General features: G+C 42.3%; 1 long non-coding RNA gene across 1 annotated transcript; it reads right to left on the reverse strand.

The window, feature by feature from the left end:
* Positions 1–711: 711 nt before the first annotated feature.
* LOC139437972 (uncharacterized) lies at positions 712–10,010 on the reverse strand. Its single transcript, XR_011647849.1, has 2 exons — positions 9,588–10,010; positions 712–871 (listed from the first exon to the last, which is right to left on the reverse strand). It is a non-coding gene; the product is annotated as an uncharacterized lncRNA (long non-coding RNA).
* Positions 10,011–10,317: the final 307 nt, after the last annotated feature.

Consider the following 10,317-nt stretch of genomic DNA (forward strand, 5'->3'; position numbering starts at 1 on the left):
AGCTGCCTGAATCATGCAAAGGGGCAGAAGGTAGGAGCTTGGGTTCATAGAAGTCAAAATGAGATGTCATTGGTTAAACAAGCATGAGAGCATAATTCTAACAACTTCACTTTCTAGTGTCACTTAAAAATACATCACACTTCTGGAATGAATGAATTAGTGCTGGATGTTCATGATTTTTTTCATTACATGTACCAAAATTCAAGCATAACTGATTGGGATGTTTTCATTTCAGGTGAAGAATCATATCTGGACAGACTGAGTCTAGCACAACTGACACAACTTTACTTATTCTCAGTCATAGAATATCCTTTCTATAAGGTAAAAACAAAAGGTGTATGGCATTATTTCAAGGAGGGCAAACAGGTTTCTTGTGCCCCTTCTGAAAACTAAGTCTTTTCTCTTTTGACCTGTCTCCATAACTTTATTAAAAGGGAAAACTTTCATTTACTTGGAGCTAGGTGCAACAGCTGGCCTTTTCTTTGATAAATTGACCCCATTTCTGTCTTGTCCTATAGGACCAATTCCTGCTGTGTTAGATTTCTAGATGGTTTCAAGTGTTGAAGGCATACAAATCTTAATATTCCTTGATTCATTTCAAGGGTTTTAAAGGGCTTAGCACGCACAATAGCCATTTGATTAAAAAGTCTGAATCTCTGAACTCTACAAATCCTAATTATTTCTGAGTGTATTTTTTAACCAAGTCAGAAATTTCACTCTTCTCTGGTAGACTTTATTTTAGGTGGTATCTGTGCTATAAAGATTCACTCTCATAAACTTCACAGCACATCTTTTTTGTGTGATTGGAAATAGTTCCAACAGACTTCATCACCTTCTGCTTGGTCCTTCAAACTTGACTCAGGATCATATTCTGGTAAAAGGTAAAGAAGTGGAAAGTCATTACTCTTTTCTTTTAAAACATTTTTAACAATGCCAAGGCATATAAACACTAAAATTAGTTAACCCCAAACACCTCCCTTCCCTGAAATAACAAATTTGTAACTGTGCTTTCTATGCCCAACATACACAAATATATAAACCAATTTTCTTTTCTCTTTATGTCCAGTATATCATATAATTTACCATTATGTACAGTATACATAGACCTTCCTCAAGGCCAATGTGTGTGGAACAAATACGTTCTTCCTCAAAGTGGTGCAGTATTTTATGGGACTTACTCACCAGTTTCCCAGCTTATGATCTTTCAGGTTCTTTCCAACTTTGGTCTCTATCAGCAGTGCTGTAGTAAACACCCTTGTGTGTCATTCTACTGCAGCCCATGTTCCTTTAAGCTGCAGACTAGAATGTTAAGAGTGGGACCACTGGTGTAATGTCAGTATTGACTCTGAATGGTAGATGTCACACCTCCCCAGCAGTGAGTGAAGGTGGCTGTGTTTTTTTAATCCTGTTAGCTTTTGCCACTCAGTTCAGTGGAAAAGGGTGTCTTGTCATGTATTTAAATAGCATTTGAGTGAGCAGTAATGAAGTTGAGCATTTTGTCAAATGTTTTTGGCCATTTGTATTTCCTAGGTATTGCCTTCCTGCTCCCTTATTCATCTTTCTATTGCTTTGTGTTTTTAAGTTTTGTGTGACCAAATCTACCTGTCTTTTAATGGTTCCTGACTTTTCCATCATGCATAAGATTATTTCACCAAATATGTGTTAGTGCAAATATTTACTAATTTTTCCCCATTGGATCTTTAATCCACCTGTGATTTATTATATAGGTATACCTCAGATATTTGGCTGATCGAGTTTCAGGCCACCATAATAAAGTGAGTTACATGCATGTTTTGGTTTCCCAGTCCACGTGTACTATAGCCTTTTAAATATGCAAAAGCATTATTTTTATTTTTAACTGTATATACCTCAATTAAAATGTGACACAGATGAAGAAAGCACACATTGTTGGAAAACTGGAACTGATAGACTTGCTTGACCCAGGATTGCCACAAACCCTCGGTTTATTTAAAAATACAAACAAACACAATATCTGCAAAGTGCAATAAAGCAAAACTCAGTAAAAGGAGATATGCTCATAGACTGATGATTGGTAGGAGTTTAACTCTTCTTTACTAGACAGATAACTAATTTTCCAGCACTAGTTGTTCCATTGCAATCCTTTATTTATTGAATTGAGATGTCAGTTTTATCATTTCTTCTTGGATTTAAAATTTTAACTGAGTGTCCTCCTTAAAGCAATTCTGAGAGTTTCAGAGATGTTTCTTGAATTTGACAGCATTGTCATGATGTTTATTGTTCTTTTTTCAGTGACTACTTTTAAAACACATTTTAAGAATATGTTGAGCTATTAGACTTTAACTATAACAAGAATATTTTTCATTGCTGTGTTAAGAAAGATACCAGTCCTAAGTCCTAGAAAAATATCATTCATTAAAGGAATTTTGTATCAAACTTTTATGCATAGGTAACTCACTACCTTCACTTTATTCTCTGGTTTTGTATCTTATTTTTCTCTCATGTTTGAATATATTATTTTTAGGATCCCAAACTCCTTCCTAAATATCAAATGAAATCATTTTTTACTCCATACCATTCCCTGGAGACCCCTCTGGATTTTCACTTTCATAAATCTCTGGTAATTGAATTGATCGACCTTTTAGGAGCAAGATCCTACTTTGCTTCCAAACTGTTAATAACCTATTGGTATACAGTAGGTAAGTAACAGGGGATTTATTTACAGAACCTTAGTGGTTGTTATCTCTTTGAGAGACAGGTGGAGCTTAGTAGCCACAGAATGCAAAATGGAATCTTCCCTGCCCCACATGAGGCTCTAGAGTGTAGATGGTAGAATATAGTATATAGACTGTATTTGAATCCAGCTTGCCACAGAGTAGCAGAATGTCTTTGCACAGTGTACTTACCCTTTTTAACCTTTTTCTGTTTGCTTCCTCATCTGTAAAATGTGATTAAGAAGAATATTGACCTCAAACACTTATGGTAAGAAGGAATAAATGAGGGAATAACACAGTAAGTGCTCATGTCTGTTTAGCCGCTCTTATAGTCTAGGCCTGCACTGTCCAGTATAGTAGCCACTAGTGCAGATGGCTACTTAAATTTACATTAAACATAAGTAAAGTTTATAATTCATTTCCCTAATCATATATCACATTTCAAGTGCTCCAAAGCCTCCCATAGCTGGTGGCTACCACATTATCACAGATATAAGCACACAAATCCTCCCAGAAATAGCTGCTGGACTATGCTGACTTTGAGTCGAAGTCCTTCCTTTCATCAATTAAAAATCATCTCAAAGAGAACCATCTCTGATAGGCTTCAAATAGTCACATGTTCCACCTCTCCTGCTCTCATGGTCCTTTCTACAGAAGGAATGGCATATACCAGAGGGCTGGGAAGGGAACTCCAGCCACTCCCCTTGGCCACATGTTGCAGTTGTGGGGTGCCACGGTCATGGGCTGCATTAGCTGTCAGGAGACATGGAAGAGAGGGATGTGTTGAGCTGCTTAGTTGTCTAATTTTGCTGAACTTAGAATATTTTCTTCACTGTCTGAATTGAAAGTGTGCTCCCATTTGTAAGGAGAAGGAGGAAGTGTGTGGTTCCTCCTGCTCCCCTGTTAATTTGAGGACCTACTCCTTGCTTTAGCCCAGGAAGCCTCCTTAATTTCAGGCTGACAGGCTTGTTCTTGAAGCTGAGTGAGTGAACATCCTCATTTGGTTGTGGTCATTACTTTGCAGCCTTCTGTCCTATTGGTAAATACAGTTTGGAAGAAATCAAAACAGAACAAAGAAGTAAAGGAAGATAGTGTTTGTGAGGGTATCACATGAAGAATTTTTTCCTTCTCTCACTAGATATTGAAATTAAATTAGATAAAGAAGGATTTGTATTACCTTTTACAGTTGATGAAGATGTAAACAAAAGATAAAGAAATTGTTCTAGTTTTTATATTAAAAGGCCTGTTGAGGTGAATAGGAAAGGATCATTTGCTTAAAAAGGTGAGAAAAATAGATGATTCCAGAAAATAAAACTACATTTCAGGATATGTTTTCTAGAAATTCCTTGTAATATTTTATAAACAGCATCATTAATTAAGCCAAGTACTTTTTCAGTAGACTAAAGAGTAACACATTCATGATTGATGTGAGAGTACTGGCCATTAGGAAAAGCCACATTTTGAGTAAATTTTGGCCAAAAAAATAATGTTTTGGATTGTTATAAAAACTAAGTTTATTTCTCTTTGATTTTTTTTTTCAGAGAAGCACTATGCATTAATGGCCCCAAAAGAGTTTGTTTTAACAGCAAAAATTTACTAGGAAAAGAGGCTATTAAACAACGGCAACTCTATTTACTTGGTTATCAAGTTGTCCAGGTATGGCTCCATTCTCTCCACCCCCCAAAGTAATCCCTCATTCATACTTGCTTTTTCCAGGGTCCTAAGTAGTCTGCTAGGACAGTGGGCTGAGAATCTTATATCTCTAATTGAAGTACCCACTTTGTTAATTAGGCTTTTCAGTGTACTTGATATTTTTTATAAATTTTTGGCTTATGTTTTGAAATACAGATTTTTCTCTTTTTTTTTAAGATTTATCTATTTTATTTATTTCTCTCCCCTCCCAACCCCCACCCCGGTTGTCTGTTCTCTGTGTCTATTTGCTGCATCTTCTTTGTCTGCTTCTGTTGTTGTCAGTGGCATGGGAATCTGTGTCTCTTTTCGTTGCGTCATCCTGTTGTGTCAGCTCTCCGTGTGTGCAGCACCATTCCTGGGCAGGCTGCACTTTCTTTTATGCTGGGTTGCTCTCCTTATGGGGCGCACTCCTTGCGTGTGGGGCTCCCCTATGCGGGGAACACCCCTGCGTGGCACAGCACTCCTTGCGTGCATCAGCACTGTGCATGGGCCAGCTCCACACGGGTCAAGGAGGCCTGTGGTTTGAACCGTGGACTTCCCATGTGGTAGACAGATACACTAACCACTGGGCCAAGTCTGCTTCCCTTGAAATACAGAATTTTCTGATCTTCAGTTTTCCAAAAGCAGAATATGCCTATATTCTTCATAAGATATGCTCAACTCTGCTTTTAGAGGTATTAAATTATTGGAATATCTGTTTTAATTTCCTCCTGATGTAAGTGTAAGAATGGACAGGATGACTCACTAAAACCAGTATCTTCATCACTACCTACTGTCTAAGACCTTATTGTTTCCTTTGTAAGTTACTTAATAAGGCATTATGATGATGAGTGACTAGAATGTAGATGAATTTCCCAAGTTCTCTAAGGTATTGGTGCTAGTCTGCTCCCTGGTTTCCTCTCTGTCTTACTCTTGTCCAGTTCATCTTGCACACCCCAGACTAATCTTCTGAAAACCCTCAGCATGCCAGCCTGTGATCAGAAATCTTGTTTCTTTCCTACTCACGGGATACAGTAGAACCTCCTCTGCTCTGACTTTTGGGATCCCCTGAGGCTGCATCTTGTTACCTGTCTTCAAGCTGGGGGTCTCTTCCCTCCCACCTAACCCACTCCATTCTCTCTCCCCTTGTTCCTTTGACGAGGTGCCCCCTCTCCCTCCAGACAGCATCTCCTCATGACTAAATTCTGTCCATTCAGCAACACCCCACTCAGGTCTCTTCTTTCTCCACAACCTAAAACCCTGACCTCCTCTGAGGGCTGGAATGTTGATTTTCTTCACACACTCTGCATTGGCTTGTTGCATACTTCTAGTATTGATTGTGTCTTCGAGGACAGGAATCATCTTTGATCCTTTAAATATCCCTCTTATTTAAGCAACTAATATTTATTGAGCTCTTATTATGTACTAAGCATTGTCTGGGCTCTGGGAGTACACAAGTAAGATAGCTGTGACTTTGCCCTCGAGGAGCTTCCATTCTTATGTGTGTGCAAGTATTTGTTGGCAGGTTGTTAGAGACAAACAAGTTCAACACGGTAATTTCAATTGTGAAGGATTATACTAGCCAGTTTCTTTTTTTTTTATTCTTCCCATAACAGATCCATTTTCATGAGGCTGAGATGCTAAAATCAAGGCTTGAATTTGTCAAATCTTTATCAAGAAAATTGTTTTCTCAAAACCCCGGGGTTCAGTGCTGACAAGAAGGAATAGTGACTTCAGAACTCAGATCATGAAAGAAGTTGTGTTTTTATGGGTCTCAGCATAAAAAGAGCCTTATTTGTGAATTAGCCATTTTGCAGAATTATGGACTATTTGGTGATCTGAAAAGGATCTGTCTAGATCTTACAGAGACATGGAAGGAGCCTTTATTTTCCCTATACCATGAATATCAAGTGTCAGTGATTGATTTAAAATTGAAGTTCAATTTAATATTAGTATCATAGATACTTGATTTTATATGTCAAACAGAATCGATCAAGTACAATAAATGAATACAATGAATGACTATTTTTAAATCTGCCATCTTGTAACAGTTATCTGCTAAATGAAAAGAGTATGCTTTTTAGAGACCTTCATTTCCTCCTCCTACAAATATAAGAAATGTTTTTTTTCCCATTTCCTGATGTACTTTGTTAGCAGATGTAATGTATGGTGAGGAGGAGCAATGGGAAAACAGATGACAGCACTTTGGATTACTATAACATTTATAATTGTAGAATTATACAGAAATAATCCTTTAATAAAATATAGGGAAGTGGATGTGTCTTAAGCAGCTGGACTCGTACCCACACTGTGGTAGATCCCAGGTTCAGTTCCCAGTGCCTCGTAAAGATGATGAGCCAAATAGCAAGCTGACAGGACTAGCTGACTTGGTGAGCTGATGCAACCAGATGACACAGTTAGCTGATGCAACAAGATGATGCAGTAAGAGACACAGTGAAGAAACACAATGAGACATATGAAATGGAGCAGAGGTGGTTTGAGTAATTAGGTGCCTCCCTCCCACATTGGAGGCCCCAGGTTCTGTTCCCAGTGCCTCCTAAAAAGAAGATGAGCAGAGAGCAAGTGCAAACAACCGGGGAGAGGGGTAAATTAAAATAAAATCTTTAAGTATATATATATATATATTCAGGAGTATTCTCTTTTTAAATATACAATGAAGCAAAGTAAATTTAGGTAGGGTTGTAAGGGGGCAGGTTTGATTGGGGGAAAATCTAAAATGTAAATCATGCGTGAATTACATTGTATTTAGTGAAGTACAGATGCTTCACTCTCCAATTACGGTCAGGTTAAAGCTTGAGGGGAGAGTGAGACAAGACAGGCAGATGTGGAAAGGGCCGCAGAGTTTGGAGCCTGGGTTTCTACCTCTGGCTAGTTCCGGGGCCTTGGACAGGGAAAGGAGCTTCCATTTACTTCTCACCCACTCTGTGCTGAGCTCTATGCTAAGCACTTGAACACAGGCTTGTATGATTTCCAGGGGCCTTGGACTTGGGCAGTGTTTCCTCTCCAAAGCTCACAGATGGTCAAAGCCTGCCTTGGATACAGAACCACGGGTGAAGATGAGACTTGAACCTGGTCTGAGCAGCGATACAGCAGAGGACTGAGAATCTGTGTTCATGAGTCAGGCACGTGGGATTGATTTCAACCTCTCTTGCAAATTGTATGACCTTGGGCCTCATTTCCAAATGGCTAATCAGAAAATAAGGATGAAATGAGTTAATACACATAAAAACATTTAGAAAAAGGCCCACCACAAAGTAATCACAGGACATATTAGCTAGTAACGTCTGCATTTCTACCAGTATTAGGATTCTCTGAAGAAACAGCCAACAGGATATGGGTCCATACGTAAATAGGGAGGGATTTGTTAGTAGAATTGGCTCAGTGACCCTGGGGATAGGCAAGTTCAGATTTCCTAGGGCAGGCCATGCATTGGAGACAGCACAGGGGATGACTTTCCTTGGGAGAAGCTGGAGAAGGAGAGAAAGGATTTGCCACTGCTGAGGGCCTTGGTGTTGCTTTAAGACCTCCAGCTGCTGGGGTGATGGGACCCCCGTCCTTGCTGAAGGTAGTCGCCCTTGTTTGTGGATGTCATCAGCCATAGCTGCAACTGCCTAATGGTCTAAAGCCACCTACAGAATGCCTTCACACTGGCAGGCCAGGGCTTGCATCATCCAATGACTCAGCACCAACTGGATGGTGATTAACCATCGCATGACCCCATCATGCTCTAACATTTTAGATCTCTTTATCTTTACTTTTTAAGCCTTTTTAAGCTTTAGCATAGGTTATTGAAACTCTATGAGTTCTAGAGCTCTAAGTTCACTTTTAAATTTTATGCTTCTTTGCAGAGAAGGAATGAGACAAATAGAAGCAAATGAAAGATTGACCAGGAGAGAGCTGCAATCGATTCAGATGTGTTCATATACCCAAGTGAATTCCGCTCACCTGGGGGCCAGGCCAAAAGGATTCTCACATCTCTGGGAAACCTGTGAAGTGGTCTCACTTACAGTTCTTAGAGCATTTCATGGCTTTGGGCCTGAGCACTATTCTGGATCATACTATGCCTCAGAAACCCTTCCACAGTCCCTTTTTGCTACCCAGACCAAGCCCAGTGTCACTTCTGCCTTCTGTGAGCTCTCTTGTCCCTCCCTGTAACACTCTATACCCCCCACCCCCCTCACCCTACTCCAACCCCCATAACAACAATCTCTTCCATCATCATGAGACATTCATTGCATTTGGTGAATACAACTCTGAGTACCGCTGCACCTCATGGTCAATCGTCCACACCATAGCCCACACTCTCCCACAGTCCACCCAGTGCGCCATGGGAGGACATACAATACCCAGTAACTGTCCCTGCAGCAACACCCAGGACAACTCCAAATCCCGAGAATGCCCCCACATTTACATTTCTTCCTCCCACTCCCACCACCAGCAGCCAACATGGCCACTTTCTCCACACCAATGCCACATTTTCTTCAATTACTAATCACAATAGTTCATGAATAGAAATATCAGTAAGTCCACTCCAATCCATACTCTATTCCTCCATCCTGTCGACCTTAGAATGGTTGTGTCCATGTGTAAGGAGGTGTAGGAGGAGCACAGACTGGCTTGCTGGGTCATACTTCTAGGGGTGCCATAATTCTAGGGTTCCCTACTGCTAGGTGTGCTGTACTTCTAGGGGTGCCATATTTCTAGGGTGCTCTACTTCTAGGGGTGCCACTGTAAGTGTGTGGTTATTGCTTTTGTTAATTAGCATCAAGGACATGGTACTGAAAAATCTCTGAAACCTCTGCCTGAATCAAGGACATACAGGCAAGAAGCCTCCTGAGAGGGGTGCTCGTTGGTCCGGGCCTGAGACCGCCCCCTCCCCTGCCTGCCTGTCCACCTGCACTCCCTACTGCCTTCCCCTTCTGAAAGCTGCACCGCCCTTGTCCTCCCTTTCTGCCACCCGCACATCAATGGGCTCGGCCTCAGGGCCACCACAGATGCTCTTCCCTCTGCCTGGAATGACCGACTGTTCCCCAGATTCCACAAGTCTTGCCCCTCATTATCATTTATGTTTCAAGCCAGTCTTCCTAGAGCCGCCCTGGTTAAAGTATTCCCAAGGCCTGTTTAGTTCTCCTTTTCCTTTCTACTGATACACACACATCCCAGGCTTTAGAGTTAAGCGAATTTTCAACAGAAGGAACACACCTCTTGAACCAGCATTTGACTCAAGAAACAGCAGAGCGCTGCGGAACAGCTCAGTTTTGCCAGATACCACTTGAATGGATTCGATTTGTGCCGCTGCACAACAGCACCTGCCAGTACCGTGAGCGGTGCCCGCTCGTGGTGACCGAGGCGCTGAAAACCGACTCGTTGCACGTTGACACGATGCTGCTGCGAACACACTGAGTTAATATACCACGGCAGTGAATTCCACCTGAGTCTTCCGCTACTGTTCCGCGGCTCCTGGAGGGTTTCAGATGCCGCGCTGCCATGGCCTGCTCTTCTTCTGGACAGCCCGCTTGGAACCCTCCGGGAGCGCAAGGGCAAGGGCAAGCAGGCGGAGGCCCCCAGTCCAGCAGACGCGGCTCCTTGCGTCCCAAGTGGGCCCTCCAGGGACCCGCAAGGAGACGGGAGGGCATGGTCCCATCCCCAGCCCAGCTGCGCCCTCCACCCTGCGCCCCTGGCCCTGCGCCCTCCACCCAGCTTTGTGACGCGAGGCCGCTGTTCCCAGGCAACTACTGAACGCGGGCGCCTAGCAGCCAGGGAGGCGGACTCGGGCGGGGCCCCCGGCCGGGTGCTACCGACGTGGCCTGGGCGGAGAAGCTGGAAGCCGGCGGCCTGGCGGATGAGGAGGAGATCACCGCCGCCACTCTGCGGGGCACGCCAGGGCCGCCGCCCATCTCCGCGCAGTCCGCCTTCAGCTACGTCCCGCTGT

Source organism: Dasypus novemcinctus, chromosome 31 (genome assembly GCF_030445035.2).
Source record: "Dasypus novemcinctus isolate mDasNov1 chromosome 31, mDasNov1.1.hap2, whole genome shotgun sequence".
Taxonomy (NCBI): domain Eukaryota; kingdom Metazoa; phylum Chordata; class Mammalia; order Cingulata; family Dasypodidae; genus Dasypus; species Dasypus novemcinctus.